Below are 9,616 nucleotides of genomic sequence, written 5' to 3'. Positions count from 1 at the left end.
GTTGGGAGGAAGGAAAAGCGGGGTGAGAAGAGAGAGATTGAGGCAGGCATCATGGGGGGAAAAGCTGAGAGAGAGAGAGAGAGAGAGAGAGGAGAGAGAGGAGAGAGAGAGAGAGGAGAGAGAGAGAGAGAGAGAGAGAGAGGCTATGAAGAGCAAAGGTTTGTAGAAGCATGGGATGCAGTCACTTGCAAGAATGCTTGTTTACAAACATAATTCGAGGATGTGTATGTGTGCGCTTGTATGTTTTCCAATAGACAAATCGACTGACAACATTGAATGAGCTTTAAAGCAAACACAAGCACACAAATACATGAACACACATATAGGTCTATACATATGTGTATGTGCATAAGACAGAAAAAATATGTATTTCTATATATGTTCTTTCTTGTTCATTACTATCACCACCAACCGGCCCCCCCCCCCCCCAAAAAAAAAAGGAATATATGCTAGGCTGAAGCGCTAGCTGTGACTATTGCACTAGAGTCGATCAACAACCGAGTAGGCCTACGCTATTAACTGTTTAGATGAAAAGAGGAACAATGATGAGTTTGAGTGATAAAGGTCTATACTGGTACATTTTACGTTGAAATTAAAACAGAATCTCTTTCTAGAGAAGAGAGGGCCTATAACACAAAATGTGATTATATATATATAATATATATATATATATATATATATATATATATATATATATATATATATATATATATATATATATGATTCTGCATCAGAACCTTTGAACCTTACTAAAGCCTTAGAACATAAGCTAGTAACAACTCAAAGAGCTATGGAAAGAATAACGATGGGAATAACACCAAGAGACAGAAAAAGAGCAACATGGATACGAGAGAAAACTAAAGTAGAGGATATTCTAACATAGATGGACAAGACGAATAATAGAATGGGTCCCTAGAGATTGCAAAAGCAGCAGGGGAAGGAAGAGAAGACGATGGATTGACGAGCTAAGAATCTTTGCGGGTATAAACTAGCAAAGAGAGCAAACAGACCCAAGTGGAAGGACATGTCTGAGGCATTTGAAATGCAGTTTACTAGTTACGGCTGATAAATATATATATATATATATATACTATATATATATATATATATATATATATATATATATATATATATATATATATATATATCATTATCTCCTCCTACACCTAATGACGCAAAGGGCCTCGGTTAGATTTTGCTAGTCGTCTCTATCTTGAGCTTTTAATTCAAAACTTCTCCATTCATCACCACCTACTTCGCGCTTCATAGTCCTCAGCCATATAGATCTGGGTCTTCCAACTCTTCTAGTGCCTTGTGGAGCCCAGCTGAACGTTTGGTGAACTAATATCTCTTGGGGAGTGCGAAGACCATGCCCCAACCATCTCCATCTACTCCTAATCACACACACACACACACACACACACACACACACACACATATATATATATATATATATATATATATATATATATATATATATATATATATATATATTAGTTATACAAATGTTAGTTAAAAAGTCAATGCAATAGCGATATTTTATTTGGGTAACTGAAAACCTTTAAAATCTGAACAAGAAATAAGATGGTGAACAGCATATTTGTTCTCACCAATATACTAGGCCTATTACATTCCTGTATTGTTGTAATCAACATCTTGTAGCTAAGTTAATTATGAATGACAGAAGATAGCAGAATGAATTAAAATTAAAGAAGGAAGTGTAATTATTACAAGCCTAGAGGTAGAAAAGACACATGGAACTCGTGCAATTACAAGAAATATGCTACAGTTTTCAGTTTAATGAACTAGCTGGCTGACCAGGATGTGTAAGGTATATCTACACAAGGGAAATGATCCAAAAGGATGGGCGAGTGTTGTTATAAATAAAGTGACTGATACTTTCATGTTAGTGGCATAGGTTGGTGAAAGAATCCGAGTTAGAAATTGATACTGGCAAGATTAAAGTTGACAGAATAAATTGTATATCTTCTTGTGTAAGAAATAGGCCTATAAAAGTGTCTGATACATAGGAAGTTAAGACAATGTAAAGAATGGTGAAGAGTGTTTGGATTATATATATATATATATATATATATATATATATATATATATATATATATATATATATATATATCTTCGTGGCTGAGTGGTATGGTCAATGGCATACAAGTATCCTGGACCAGGGTTCGAAACCCGGCCGGTCAGATACTATAGTCTTTGAGTGATTTCGCCTGGGGCTCTGTTCCCGAGGTCGTTAAGAGAATCCAGACTTTAATGTATTTATATATAATGCTTATTTGAAAAATAAAAAACCCGTTTAAATGTCCTACAACAAAATAAAGCATAAAAAAGATTGGTAAATATTTTGCATAAATGTTATAACACTACAAGCTTAAATACAAATGGGATGCCGACGCAATACTGATGAGCAACTATGTAAATTTTCTGTACTAGGGATCCATATTTTTAAGTACCACAGCAACTTTAGTCATGTTTTTATTTGGAGCCATCCTTATGGCATTAGAGTGTATGCATTTATATTATGTAAAGCATTGCGTATCATGAGCATATTTGTATAAGCATAAACGTAAAATTGAGAGAGAGAGAGAGAGAGAGAGGGAGAGAGGGAGAGAGAGAGAGAGAGAGAGAGAGAGAGAGATTCTATAGACTGAAAATGGAATAGATAACTTGTATGCATAAGAAAACATTTATTAAACATGAATAAAATAAATATCTATTATTCTAAAAAAAAAAGTAAAATAAAACGAGAGAATTAAAATTAGAAACACCAACATTCACCATACACGGCCATACAGTATATACCTGTTTCATAAGCACTCGATGCACGGACCGCCTCTCTCTCTCTCTCTCTCTCTCTCTCTCTCTCTCTCTCTCTCTCTCTCTCTCTTCTCCTAGCAATATGTGGCAACCTTGCAAGAGAGCCGAGACGGCATTAAAGGGAGGAGGAGGAGGAGGATGGCTGTGGGAGGGGGAGTGTAAATGCGTCGTCGGCAGATTCATCTTTGTGTGTTTTGGAGCGGAGAGGGGGCGTATTGGACGCCTGGGGGGGAAGGAGGGGGGTTAGGGGTGCCAAGTTCAAGATCACGCTGAAGGTGCAATGCCTGACGGTGGTTTGGGGAAGGGGAGCGAGGAGGGGGGAAGCTCAAGTCAATGCACTTGAAGGAGGAAGACGAAAGCACACGCACCCGTTAGAGGCTACGTGTTCTTTTTTCTTTCTTTCTCTCCCGCCGGAATAATTTCTGCAGCGCCCTGCGGGAGGATTTTAGAGAGCTTCCAGCCTTTCGAACGCGTACGGATCAAATGAATCGCAATCGAGCAGCGAAGGCAGTCAGTCGCTTGCAATAATTAGGGTAAGCCACTCATGCATTGCAGCTTTACGGCGAGGTGGTGCTTGCGCTAGACCGAGTCGCTTCGCCCTGAATTATTGGATGTTTACAAACAGTCCCAGGCAAGACGGGGGGAAGGGGCAGAGGGAGTTGCTTTAAAGCAAGTTCCTTGGGACTGTTGCTTTTGTTTTGATTTTTTTTAAAGATATCTCTTTGCATTTTATCGTTTTATTTTCCTGTGAGTGGGAGAATTGTCTGTGTGTGTGTGTGTGTGTGTGTGTGTGTGTGTGTGTGTGTGAGAGAGAGAGAGAGAGAGAGAGAGAGAGAGAGAGAGAGAGAGAGAGAGAGAGAGAGAGAGAGATAATTTTCCGGTAACTTGACGAGTAGCCCAACGAATTTTTTATCGATAGTAATTGCTCTGGTGATGACTAATGTAAAAAAAAAAAAAAAAAAAAAATTCTGGATAAACGCAAACTGTAATGGGGTCAGAGAGAGAGAGAGAGATTTTCCTGTAACATAAGTAATCCAACAAAATTTTTCATCGAAAGGAATTGAGATGACTAATGTAAAAAAAAATCTGGATAAACGCAAATTGTAATGGGGTCAGAGAGAGAGAGAGAGAGAGAGAGAGAGAGAGAGAGAGAGAGAGAGAGAGAGAGAGAGAGAGAGAGAGAGAGAGAGAGAGAGAGAGAGAATACCTAGATACAAAGAATAAACGCTGCAAGGGGAAAAACAGTTTGCCTCTGAGCACAGATTCAAAAGATAAAAAAAAAAGAAGAGAAACAGAAGAAGAAGAAGATCCCGGGGGATAAAAGCTCCTTCCAGGAAACACCGTTTTAAAATCGAGATGAATTTTTAAAGCAAAGGTTACAAACTGTCTGAAGCTGTTTCCAGGAAATGCTTTCTTTAGATCTGGATGGATTTGAACACAGCTTTCCAGCTGGAAAGGAAATTAAATAATTTCATGAAGATTTTTTTCCAGAGGCAGTTGAGCAAGAGCTGGTAACATAAAACTAGCTAAAACTTACCAGTAAGTGCTGGTAGCATGGGCCTACCTGAAACCTTGCATTGGACAGGTGCAGGTAGCAACAGCCTCTCTGAAACTTACCAGTGAATGCTGGTAGCATGAACCTGTCTGAAACCTTGCATTGGACAAGTGCTGGTAGCACCAGCCTCTCTGAAACTTGCCAGTAAGTGCTGGTGCATGAACCTGTCTGAAACCTTGCATTGGACAGGTGCTGGTAGCAACAGCCTCTCTGAAACTTGCCAGCAAGTGCGTGTAGCATGAACCTGTCTGAAACCTTGCATTGGACAGGTGCTGGTAGCAACAGCCTCTCTGAAACTTGCCAGCAAGTGCGTGTAGCATGAACCTGTCTGAAACCTTGCATTGGACAGGTGCTGGTAGCACCAGCCTCTCTGAAACTTGCCAGCAAGTGCGTGTAGCATGAACCTGTCTGAAACCTTGCATTGGACAGGTGCTGGTAGCACCAGCCTCTCTGAAACTTGCCAGCAAGTGCGTGTAGCATGAACCTGTCTGAAACCTTGCATTGGACAGGTGCTGGTAGCAACAGCCTCTCTGAAACTTGCCAGCAAGTGCGTGTAGCATGAACCTGTCTGAAACCTTGCATTGGACAGGTGCTGGTAGCAACAGCCTCTCTGAAACTTGCCAGCAAGTGCGTGTAGCATGAACCTGTCTGAAACCTTGCATTGGACAAGTGCTGGTAGCACCAGCCTCTCTGAAACTTGCCAGTAAGTGCTGGTGCATGAACCTGTCTGAAACCTTGCATTGGACAGGTGCTGATAGCAACAGCCTCTCTGAAACTTGCCAGCAAGTGCTGGTAGCATGAACCTGTCTAAAATCTTGCATTGGACAGGTGCTGGTAGCAACAACCTCTCTGAAACTTACCAGTAAGTGCTGGTAGTATGAACCTGTCTGGAACCTTGCATTGGACAGATGCTGGTAGCACTAGCCTCTCTGAAACTTACCAGCAAGTGCTGGTAGCATGAACCTGTCTGAAACCTTGCACTGGACAAGAGCTGGTAGTACGATCCAGAATGCAACTTATCAGTAAAACTAGGACTTGTAGTGTCTCCCTTTTAGCATATTAGTTATGAACAAGTGCTTAAAGCAAGAACTTCACTTCAACTCACTGTTGAACAAGTTCAAGGGTTGTGGAGGCCTACTGGAAACGTCCCTACCATGCATTCTGCCAGATTGGCGTTCGAGTCCCGCTCTAGCTCTATACTTTCTTATAGCGTCTGCAATCTCACCGTCCTTGTGAACTAAGGATGGGGAAACCTGTAGGTCTACTTTCCGAGTCATCAACAGCCATTGCCTTGCCCTCCCTGGTTCTACGTTGGGTGAGTGACAAACGTAAGTGACATTGACAGAGGCGGAAATAAGATAAAGAAAATGACAAAGCCATGGTGACAGTGAAAACTAAAGGATATTTCTACAGAAGCAAAGGGCAAATTGACAAACTATAAAATGGCAGTCAGTGACAAACTCAAGGTGGCATTGACAAATCCTGACAATTTCAAGGACAAAGGAACTTGGCATAGAGAAGTGAATGCTGACAAAGGCAAGATTAAATTGACACAGAGCTAAGTGACATAGACAAGGTCACGGCGACAAAGGATAATAACAATAAAAAGAAAACATACTTCTAGTATTTCCCAACTTATCGAGAGAGAGAGAGAGAGAGAGAGAGAGAGAGAGAGAGAGAGAGAGAGTAATCGTGGTCTACAACTTAATGTGAATACGCATGACTATACAATAATGCATTTAACTTAACTCTTAAAAACACAAGAGTTTTATTCCTATGCAAAATCTTAGCCATCTACTCAAGCATCAATGGAGTGGTTAATATTGTTTTAAAATCACCAAATTATCCGTTATTACACGGTGTAGATTTCCGGATAATTCCTTCAATCAATAAATTGTAAACAGAATATGTTAGAAATAACAGGCTACATAAAACCAGCGAAAATCGAACATACCACGTAACTCTTTTTGCGTAACAGAGAGTAGCCATTATCATCATTTACGACGTCTAGAATTAAGTATATTCGATACAAATAAGACTATCGATAGAAGAAAGCTAGACATCTGACAGCCACAACGTGAAATCGTCTATAACAACAAGCAAAAAAAGAAACACGTAATCCGACGCGAGTCATTGATATAAACCTAGAGTGGATCTGAGAGAAGCCGACGGTTTATATGGGAGTTTCTATGTCATAAGAACAGCCAATGACGGGGTTTGTACATTACGGCCTTGCGTGACTAAGCCAGATTGCTAGGACCTGCTATTTACCGATGATATAGAACACTGCGGATTCCTATCCGTCGTGGTTACTACACCAGGATAATATTCCATTTTTTCCTCTTATTACGACGTTCCGACATGCACGGAATCGAGGCAAGAATGGTTTGCGAATAACGGCACTTTCTCTTTTAGATATTTAAAGTGTTGACTGTATTATAGGCACAACATACGTATTTAATGTATACACAGTCTATGTAAGCCTGTCTGGTAACAAACATGTTTACTCCTTTCAGCAAAATGTACATTGAAATTCCCCCTGCCCTAAATAATGGTTAAATATGGTGTAAAACACATACACATCATATATATATATATATATATATATATATATATATATATATATATATATATATATATATATATATATATATATATATACACTGTGCTAGGCGGTACATCTTAGGAATTCATGTTTGCCAACGGTTATCCTCTTATTATTATTATTATTATTATTATTATTATTATTATTATTATTATTAGCCAAGCTACAACCCTAGTTGGAAAAGCAAGCTGCTATAAGCCCAAGGGCTCCAATAGGGAAAAATAGCCTAGTGAGGAAAGGAAATAAGGAAATAAATAAATGATGAGAACAAGTTAACAATAAATCATTCTAAAACAGTAACAACGTCAAAACAGATATGTCCAATATCAACTATTAACGTCAAAAACAGAAATGTCATATATTAATTATAAAAAGACTCATGTCAGCCTGGTCAACATAAAAACATTGCTCCAACTTTGAACTTTTGAAGTTCTACTGATTCAACAACCCGATTAGGAAGATTATTCCACAACTTGGTAACAGCTGGAATAAAACTTCTAGAATACTGTGTAGTATTGACCCTCATGATGGAGAAGGCCTGGCTATTAGAATTAATTGCCTGCCTAGTATTACGAACAGGATAGAATTGTCCAGTATAAGCAGATGAGCAACTTGGTGGAGTAATGAGAGCTTTGGGTGTGGAGGAAATGCCCCCCCCCCCCCCCAAACCTCAATGAAGTTACTGGCAGCAGAGTGACGGATGGAGTTTAAGACAATGGACAAACGGTCTCTTCCGGTTTTACTCCCGATGGCTGGCGGTTGATCTTACTAGAATTAGTATGGACCAGCAGAGGTCACTTGCCTTAGATGGGCACTGCGCATCACAAGGAACTGGCTATCCTTTGATGTATATAGCCAATGAATTCTCTATGGATTTAGTCAGTCATGGAAAGAGGAGATGAAAGAATGGCCCCCAGTCCCGGGTGTAGCGGCGTGCTAAGAATCTCCCGGTTTATTAATACTGAAGAAAAATTGAAAATAGGTAATTGGAATGTTAGAAGCATGAATCAGGTTGGGAAGTTACAGCAAGTGGAGAGTGAATTTATGAAATACAGTTTGGATATCTTGGCCCAAAGTGAACCAGGTTGCAAAAGGATTGGTAAGGCAATATATATATATATATATATATATATATATATATATATATATATATATATATATATATATATATATATATATATATATATACTAAGGAAGATCAGATGAAATTGAAGAGGAGTAGGAATGATGATGACAATAAGAGCAGAAAAGGGATTAGCCAAGGAGAGAGCTGTAAATAGTAGATTGTTACTTTCAAAGTTCAAATCAAAGCAGTGCAATATGAGTATTATAGTTTGCTATGTACCAACAAATGATTCCCCTGAAGAAAGGAAAGATGAATACTATGAAGAACTGCAGAGGGTAATAGATGAGATCCAAGAAAGAGATATGAAAATTGTGATTGGCGACGTCAATGCTAAAGTTGGAAGGAATAATCAAGGGATAGAGAATGTGAAGGGTGTCGAGGGTCTTGGTAAAATTGCAAATGAAAATGGAGTACATTTGATAAGTCTCTGTTCAGCAAACAATCTTGTCATTGGAGGTACTCTTTTTCAACACAAGAACATCCACAAGTACATATGGACTTCACCGTGTGGCAATTATAAAACTCAAATAGATCACATTACAATCAATAAAGAGAGAAGGATGACTGAGAAATGTAAGAAGCTATAGAGGTGTGGATATTGGTAGTGATCACCAGCTGCTCAATGCCAAACTGAAATTAAAACTGAAAGCACCCAACAGAAAGATGGATAGAATCCCTAGGTTTGATAAAATTAAGCTTTTAGAAGAAGAACACTGAGAAACATTTACAGTTAAATGTAGGAATTAATTTGCAGTCATAGAAACTTTAAAAGACGAAGAACAGACAATTAATGAAAAATTGTGTGATATTAAGATCATATCAGTCAGTTGGTAGTGAAGCCTTGGGACACGCAGTTACAAGGAGAAAGCCATGGATATCAAATGATAATTGGGATACTATAAAAAGGAGACAAAAACAGAAATTGATTGTTGAAAGTTTTCGAGGAAGTAGTGAAAATTACAAGGTAGAGCATGCTAGGTATTCCAGTATTGATAGCGAGGTCAAGAGAAAAGCTAAGAATGACGGGAGAATATTTAGAAAGTAAAGCAAAAGAGGCTGACAAAGCTATGAATTCAGGAAGTGGTTATGGTGTAAAAATTGCTCATAGAATTATTTATGAAATCTCTATAGGGGGCAAAGAAGAAGAAACAAACACCCATCAATGAGAGAGATGGCTGTGTTATAACAACAGCAGATGAAGAAAGACAACGTTGGATGGAACACTTTAGTGATATCATGAATAGGAGATATGAAGGGAATAATTTGATTGATATACCTGAACCTGATGAAGACCTTGATGTGCCCATCAATGAATTCAGTGTGTTTGAAGTTGAGTTATCCTCAAAACACTAAAGAGATGGAAAGCCCCGGGATACGATGGAATAACTGCCCAGATGATACTGGCCAAAAATGAAATGACTCTCAGACTACTTACAAGATTATTCTGTAGAGTATGGCATGAAGAGGCTAAACCTGATGAATGGCAGTTAGG

The sequence above is a fragment of the Palaemon carinicauda genome, chromosome 19 (assembly GCF_036898095.1).
Source record: "Palaemon carinicauda isolate YSFRI2023 chromosome 19, ASM3689809v2, whole genome shotgun sequence".
NCBI lineage: Eukaryota > Metazoa > Arthropoda > Malacostraca > Decapoda > Palaemonidae > Palaemon > Palaemon carinicauda.
The sequence above is the reverse complement of the archived record's forward strand: the minus strand, read 5'-3'. Positions refer to the sequence as shown.